This window comes from Adiantum capillus-veneris, chromosome 3, assembly GCF_014529385.1.
Source record: "Adiantum capillus-veneris isolate H3 chromosome 3, ASM1452938v2, whole genome shotgun sequence".
NCBI lineage: Eukaryota > Viridiplantae > Streptophyta > Polypodiopsida > Polypodiales > Pteridaceae > Adiantum > Adiantum capillus-veneris.
The window spans coordinates 125,745,954-125,754,711 of NC_140933.1; the positions used below are offsets into that span (position 1 = coordinate 125,745,954).

General features: G+C 43.0%; 1 pseudogene; it reads left to right on the forward strand.

Annotated features, from left to right (window-relative positions):
- Positions 1 to 4,279: 4,279 nt before the first annotated feature.
- LOC147461660 (uncharacterized) lies at positions 4,280 to 5,187 on the forward strand (annotated as a pseudogene).
- Positions 5,188 to 8,758: the final 3,571 nt, after the last annotated feature.

Sequence of the window (8,758 nt, forward strand, 5' to 3'; positions counted from 1 at the left end):
CAGTACAAAACAAGGAAGGTTCTCCCATGATCCAGATATAGGAAAAGTCTCTTTTGCAAACTCACACAGGTAACAAAACATGGATCAGTATGTTTTACAAAATTTGAGGACTTGAAGGGATATGAGAGAAAATATGTACGTAATGTGAAAAAAGAATTGGCAGAAAATGGATTGCTTGAGCATAGTAAATATTTTTTTGGTGTGTTTGAGTAAGTTTCCATTGTAGATACTATGGATGAACTTGATGCTATAATGTAGTTTAGTTTGCATCTTGGGAATGAAGTTGTGGAAGTGGGATCTGTTGAAATGTATCAAGTCATAGAATCCTTTAAAGAAAACCAATGTTTCAAGCAAACACTTGGCCTAGAAGTCCATGTCGGAACTAAATACAAGAGTGTAGCAACCAACAACAGGGAAAAGATTGAGCATGCTTCTTTGTAACCAAGTTTGAGGAATCCTAAAAAGATTGGACACACCTTCACAAAGGAGTCTTTTCAAGAGTTGCAGATTGGTCGCTCCCGAGGAGTTTCTAACACATGAGGAGACCAAATTCTTTCAAAGTATGGTAAGGCTTTTGCATTTGAGCCACATGAGATAGGATTTGTTGATCCTTCTATTGTAGACCCTATGGTAATTTCTACAATACCTCATGTGCCTTGGAATTTGTGGCCTATTCCGATTCCAAGGGCTCATTTGCCAAATTTAGTAGAGTTATTGAATGAAAAGATCAAAATGGTGATTTTGGAGCCTTCTTGTGCTCCATAATCAAACAGGTGGTTCATAGTTCCAAAGAAGAATGGTGCTCTACGCTTCATCCAAAATATGCAACCAATGAGCAAGGTGACAATTAGAAATGTAGGTACATGTCCAATTGTGCAGGAGTTTGCAGAGGCGTTTACAAGGAGGGAAATCTAATCAATGGGGGACCTCTACTTAGGGTATGATTAATTTTAGCTTGCAATAGAAAGAGATACTTGACAACCATGAAAACACCTTTCGGTTTGGTAAGAATGTGTACCTTTCCACAGGGAGAAACCAACTTGGTTGCACATATCATGAATGGTATGAATAAGATCTTACATGACTTTATTTCTTAGATCAGATTGCCTTTCATTGATGATTTGCCTATCAAAGTATGTGAAGAAAGTGAGAAAGATGAAGCTCTGATCTAAGTGGATGTGGGAGATTTGTGGAAAATAACATAAATGATTGTGATAAAATTTTGTCTAGGTTGGAAGAAGTGAATCTTACTTTGTCAGGGAAAAAGTCTATTTTTGGTGTCAATGAAGTGCTCATTGTCAGACACATCTTCGGGCCATATGATAGGAAACCTTGTCCAACAAAGTTAGATGCCATCCAAAGAATGAAAGAAGCATGCACTAGCATCACTGAGGTTAGAAGGTTTCTAGGAGCATGTGTCTTTTATGTTATTTGGATTCCAGATTATTCACATGTAGCCTATCCAAAAAATCAAAAGTTTAAATGGATAGAAGCACCTGTAGAAGCCATGAAAAAGATAAAGGAGGTGCTCCAATCAGCACCAACTTTGAGAAGGTAGACTATGAGTGTAAAAGTCCCGTAATTGTGACAATAGACACTAGTCCTATAGGAGTTGGATGGGCAATAGGGAAAGATGATAAATAAGGACACAGGTATGTGGTGAGATTTGGAGAAAAGGTAATAAGTGATCGCCAAAGAAACTATACACAGACAAAGAGAGAATTATGGGGTATGGTTACAACCTTGAAAAATGGGAAACAATACCTAATTGGTGCATATGTGGTTGTAGAAACATATTGTCTACCACTTATTGGGATTATTACAAGTTTCTCAACGCCAGACATTGCTATGTTGTGGTGGATTTCCTACATTAAGTCCTTAAATCCTGAGTTTAAGCACATTGCAAGTAAAAACAATACAGTGGCAGATATGCTATCAAGGGCAAGGTATGAATATGATTCATAGATGATTGATGAGGGAGATGATGTGGGAACAAATTTCTACTCTACCTCTCATGTCAAAGGTAACACGGTCTGCATGACTAATCCACTTGAATTGTTCTTGAAAGAGTTTTATGAAGGTGATTGGCTCCTTATTGGAAGCTACTTGAGTACTCTAAAAAAACAGGATGATGGGTATGAACAAGAATTCAAGAGGACACGCAGGAAAGAATATGGGTACTTTTTGAGGGATGGCTACTTGTGCATCCTAAATAAAAGGGTGCTACACCACAAAGAGTTATATGTAAAAAATAGACTCAAGTAAAGCTCATGCAAGACTTTCATGAGAGTCTATGGACTGGACATAGAGGTGTGTGGGAAACCTTCTCCAAGTTGAAAGAAAAATACTAGTGGAAGGGTATGTATAAAGATGTATCTCAATTTGTAAATTTGTGTGTAACTTGTCAAATGTATTCAAATGTTCAACACCGTGATAAGTTGCAACCTACATATCCACTAGCCATGCACTATAAATCGGTTGTGAATCTAGTCACAATGCGGCTTTAAAGGACCCAAAGTTGTCTTGATTAATGCTAAAAAGACAGTATGGTTGAGGTGACACAAATGGGAGTTTATGGATTAGAATTGTAGTGCTCAAGGTGCTCTATGGGCCTGTGTTTACGGATCATCAATTGGAGCTATAGTGAAGAAATTATACCAATTTGAAGTTGGGATTGATTGTAGATATGTATCGGATTGGGAAACTATAGATGAGGGATCAGAGATGAAGTGAATGCACAGGGTTGAAGTGCTTACTTTGTGGAGTGTGTAAATTTTTTAAGATTGGCAATTGGAGCTCTAGTTGCCAAGATATTAGCGATTCAAGTTTCATCGGGATTGATTCCGTACTACTTTAGTTGCCTCGGTTAGTGTTCCATCTAGGAGTTTTTGGGCTTCAATTAGGGAATTTTGGGAAAAGATGCCACATTTGGTAGTGCCTTAGCCAAAATGTATGCCAAATGTGTTGTGATAGGAAATGCTTTGGTTGATCTGTTGCCTGCCTAGCAAGGCTTGGTTGATATATATGCCAAGTGTGATGCAAGCACGGAGGCACATAAAATTTTGATGCTTTCATTTCAAAAATGTCATCCCTTGGAGCACATTGGCTACCCATTATGGGAATGGAAAGGCATTTGTTTGAGGACCGACCTTGTGGTAGGCAATTATTTGGTGAAAAATGTATGCCATTAAAGGCTTCGGAGAAACATGTTGTGCTTAACAATGCTTTGGTCGATAATGTATACCAAATGTGGTGTACCTAAGTAATATGGCGGCCCATTGGGGCTACAGTGGCCGCCCGCCCATGACCTCAAGAGGAGGGGCCTCCCAAGGGGTGTGAATCGAGAGAAAAAGGAAGGATCAGAGTGGCGCAAGCAACAAGAGATGGTGCAAGGGAGAGAAGATGCTCTGATAGCACAAGACAGACAGCTTTGACGAGAGCGGCCAAGAAACAAGAATTGTAGGGGAGATTGGGTCAATCCCATTTGGTGATGTTTGCAGAGGATTTGATGGAGGTCACCATACCCACATGCCAATCAGGTGGCTTATCACACAACCGTGACAAGCAAGACGAGGCTTGGGGGGGTTAAAAATCGAATACAAAGGGGATTTGGGGGAAAAAATCGAGAGCAAGGGGAATCAACAGGAGGAGGAGGAAAAGTGGGTGGTTTTGGCAAAGCATGGAACATGAGGAGAGCAGCAAGCTCGTGACTTGGTGATCAAAGAGAAGGACAAGAGAAGCAAGCTTGTGCCTTGGGTGAGCTCTCACACAAGAAGAGTTCCCGACAGGAATTACAGGAAGAAAAGAGAATAAGAGAATAGCGTGGAGTAAAGGAAGAAAGCACGGGGAAGATGAAGTCGGAAGGGCATGGAGTACCCATGGTAAAGAGAACAGGAGTTCAAGTTTTAGAGAATATTGGGAGATTCCTTGAGTCACACAGAGGAGAGAGTTTCCAAAACTCTTGACGACAATTGAAAGGAGAAGAATGCCAGAGAGCAAGAGCTTTACGGAGCTCTTGAAGGCAATTGACACAGGCAATTTTTTGGCAATCAGAGAAGGAGATTCGAGGAGCTCATGAGGGCAATTGAAGCGAGGAGAGAGACATGGAGGAGATCTCCATCACCGTCATCAGCTTAAACTTGAGTCACGGAGCCGTTAACGGCCCACTTAATCTTGCAAAGGGATCTTAAACTCCTAGTTATCAGTTAATCGGAGTGATGGTGTTGTTAAGGACCCGTTGGAAATGGGGAAACGAGAAAACCACCAGCACAAAATCTGAATGCCTCTCTATAGCCTTGTGATTTTGCAACACCCCTATCCCCTAGTAAACATACACCTAGACTCCCGATCTGCAAACAATCAATGTCCAAGCCCGTACCCGACCATCCCAAACTACACACAACCAGCCCCCAAGCGTGTCAACATAGTTTCACCCTTAGACTCTGGAGAGAACCGACAATCACAAAGATGGCCTATCAATTAATGTGTGTACCCATTTACATAGAGAGCATACATATACTCGACAACACACAGATGCCCGCTACAATGAGACAAGAGAGCGAGGGGAAGAGAGAGGTGGGAAATAACAAAACATATCTCTAAGATCACGATTACTTTGATCCGAATGGAAACACTGATATACAATGCTTTATATTCCTTTCTGTGCGAGCTCCAATGGATACCTTCCTCCTTGATTCTCACGGCCCAGCCTGCAAATGCACATAGAAAACCCCTTCTCGTGCTCTCCTCTTCTCTCTCTTGCTCCTGATCTCTCTTGCAGTGCTCCTTTCATGCCACCAACTGGCCTTGCCTCTGTATTGGACTAGCAGTCCTACTTCTTGGCACTACAAGATAATGCCCCCCTTTTGCAGTTCTTAAAAAGCTCCCTTAACCCCTCTGTGGCAACACAATTCTCTACGTCCTTTTCATGCCTACAAAGCCGCCAACCCTTTCACCGGCCTCCCTTATCAATAGTGTCCTCATTTTTTAGCGCTCTCAAACTGTGGCCCTGATCTCCTTCTTTGAGCAGCCTTGGAGGTCACTTCCCCTTTGACTCTCCAACCCCTGGCGGTCCCACTCCTTCAACTGCAGTCAACCACCCTCCTTTCATGCAACCATCGACCATCCCTTTGCACTGCTCCAAGGGCCAACTCCTCACGAGCCCTCTTTGTCCACTAGAGACCTCGCTATTGGTCACCTCCTGCAAACTGCCCCCCCCAACTACAATTGCCGTGCTCTCCTTTTCTACTCCCCTATGGCAACCACCCAGATGGCGTCCTCTTCTTGCATGCCAAAATGGCCCCCCTTGCAAGTGGTGGCTCTTGCTTCCATGAACTGCAGAGTCGACCACCCTCCTGTGTATATCCGACTCCCTTTTTCTTAGCTTTCAGATAATTTTAACTTACCTTCAATAAAAAATCCAGCTTGGTCCTCTTTCCCACCACCCTTGCAACCTTGATCGTCGATGATATCAGAGCTCCAACCTGGCACAACTTTATGGGCTACTCTGCATGCCTTCAACTCCTAGGCTCCACCATCCGCATAAAATGACTCTTGGGTGACAATATCTTTTTCCAGGAGAGGTGAGACCGTAACAACTCTCAACCAGCTTGAGGTACCACTGCTTCCCATTGAATATATGTGGATTATTTGTGTTTGAGTTGATGAGCTGCTACCCACCAGTCTCCAAGCATCAAAAATCACCCAAATAGTGCAAGCCCTCGATATACATAGCATGGTACCATCCCCTGCAAAAATATCCAACCACTTTAAGAGACCCGAGCGACTGAGCTTGAAAACCCCCTTTGGTTTGCTAAAAGACACATTTGGCATACACATCACCATCGCATTTGCTGCAATCTGCATTTAGTACCTGTTCAAGAACTCCCCCATCAAGCTATTGATTTCCACACTGTTGCTACTGGCACTTCCATGGGTCGACATAGTTTGGGTGCACCATCATTACCCACCCCCTCGTTGAGCATTCATGCTCAACCACAGTATTACTTAGATAAAATAGGATTGTACAGAGAGTATGATATAGCATAGATATATAGATTGCATAAAGAAAAATTGATAGAGTGGCTATATAGATAGGATAGATATGAAGAGAAGAGCGTCTGCTACTGCATCACCCTCCAGGGTCAAATGGAAAGCTCGGAGCTTCCCCACATTAGGAAAAGTTTGGACTAAAAAATGGGCCTTGTAAGAATTGTTGATGTGGCATAGCTTTCAAAAAGTGGGGATCAGTAAATTTTTTGCAAATAAGATCCAAACTTGTCGGAGGTTGGATATTTAGATCTACTCTTCAAACGCTATCTATTGATATATAGCATGCATGTATCGGACATTGCCTTCATGTAGATCTAGAAAAAGGTGATTTTAGATTACCGTAACGGTAACAAAACCTGGCTGATTGAAAAAAAAATGGCATAACTTTCATATAGTCATCCAAACTTTTTGGACCTTGGCTCTTTAGAATCCATTTTTCAAGAACTTTCCAATGATAGGTCATATCATGGGGTTCTAAGCAATATTTAGAGGGGTCTACCGGGTTGCTTTCTTTTGTACAACTTTGATGATGTGGCACTCTTAAAAGGACCAAAAATGAGTTCAAAATTTTCCTAATGAGCATGGTGTAATCTCCACCTGGATCAAAAAGAAAACATTGGCCACGGCGATCCATCTGTAAAGCATGCATATGCAAAACTCTCTTTACAACTGTAGGCCAATAGACACGCCACTCTTCCAGCTCTTTATAGCATGGAGCTTTGTCACCCTGCATCCATAAACCTTCCTGCTAATCATAAGCATACTTTCGATCACTTGAAGCACCGGTACCATAAGCATCTGTACTGTCATCCGCTAGAGAACCCTCCATATCATCATCTTTATCATATGAGCATTGAAACCTGCATAGTACACCTTGCAAAGCAACCCGCAATAACATAATTGTCAACAACATAAAACAGAGCTTCAATGCCTTTACATTTATCTTCTCCTGCTGCATGGCCAAGCATATCTATCCTCCCTGCAAACTTGTATCCAAATTCTTTGTAAATGGCTTCAAAAACGACTCTTTAGACCCACGAGTATGACCTGCTAGAGCTTCAACCTGTTCTTCAAATACCTCATCACCTGCAAGGTTGGTTGCATCTTCCTCTTTGCATGGGACCTCGCTCTCATAGGCTTCACTTGTATCAGTTTCCATAGAGTCATCTGCCGGAGCTATCTCTCCACGCCTACACACCAACTCCAAAACTTCAAAGTACACCTCTACATGCTCACCCAGGGAAGGTTGCTCCACCCCCTGCATAGACAAATCAACTTGACATGCCTGTGCTTCTTCTTCTAGCTTCTGCAAGTCATACTCAAAAAACTTCTCTTCAAACAAGTCGGATTCACAATCAAACCATACTTCTTCCTCCCATAGGGACTCACCATCACAAGACATAAGAGAAGGCTACTTGACTGGACGGTTCACACAAGGTATCTCCACACTGGCACTATGCTTCTCCGAGATCTTCAACTAGCTGATAGGCAGCTTGTATATGTCATTCATCACTTCATTCACATGAAAAACATCATAATACTCATACCTAGAAGACATGGACTCCATCTCCCACATGTTATCTATGTCCAAAGCATTGCTGGAGCTCTGAGAACTTTTGAACCCCTCTTCCGAACTTGCTGATTCTTGCACCACTGCTACCTTTCTCGTTGCTGGTTTTGGAACCAACACTTATTCTTTAAGATCTTCTATCAGCTCGTCCTCTTGAAGAAGCAAACTGGATGGCACTCTGAATATGGATCTCTGTATCTTTTGAGACCTGGTATGCACTTGTTCTACTTCTTCTAGCCTGGCATCAGATTCACGTGCTTTGATCAAATTCATATCAAGAAAAGGAGCTTTTACCTCTTGATGCTCATCCATTTGTTTGAGCTTAGGTCCACTGGCTGCCGTGATTGTAGACTATAGCAATCCTGCCTCCATCTTCTTCTTTATCTTTTGACTCCTTGCTCTGGCGACTCTGACAGCTTCATCATAAGTCCTGCGGATGCCATCACCTGGCATCCGCAATACTGTCAGCATAAATAGCTCAAAATCGGCAAGCCAAATGTATGCATCTTCATCTCCTTTGAACACTGGACGAAACTCCTGCTTCATCTTGATTCACGAACACCTTCTTGGGAAGCAATCAGTGGGTCCTTGGTGGGAGCACCACAAGATGGAAAGTGGGAAACGAGAAAACCACCAGCACACAATCTGAATGCCTCTTGCCGAGTGATTTCACAGCACCCCTATCCCCTAGTAAACACACACCTAGACTCCCGATCTGCAGACAATCAATGCCCAAGCCCGTACCCGACCATCCCAAACTACACACAACCACTCCTTCAACTGCAATCGACCACCCTCCTTTCATGCAACCATCGACCATCCCTTTGCACTACTCCAAGGGTAGCTCCTCACGAGCCCTCTTTGTCCACTAGCGACCTCGCTATTGGTCACCTCCTGCAAACTGCCCCCCCCCCCCCCCCCCCCCCCCCCCCCCTAAAATTGCCGCACTCTCCTTTTCTACTCCCCTATGGCAACCACCCAGATGGCATCCTCTTCTTGCATGCCAAAACGGCCCCCTTGCAACTGGCGGCTCTTCCTTCCATGAATTGCAGTTGACCACCCTCTTGTGTATATCCGACTCCCTTTTTCTTAGCTTTCAACTAATTTTAACTTACCTTCATAAAAAATTCCAGCTTG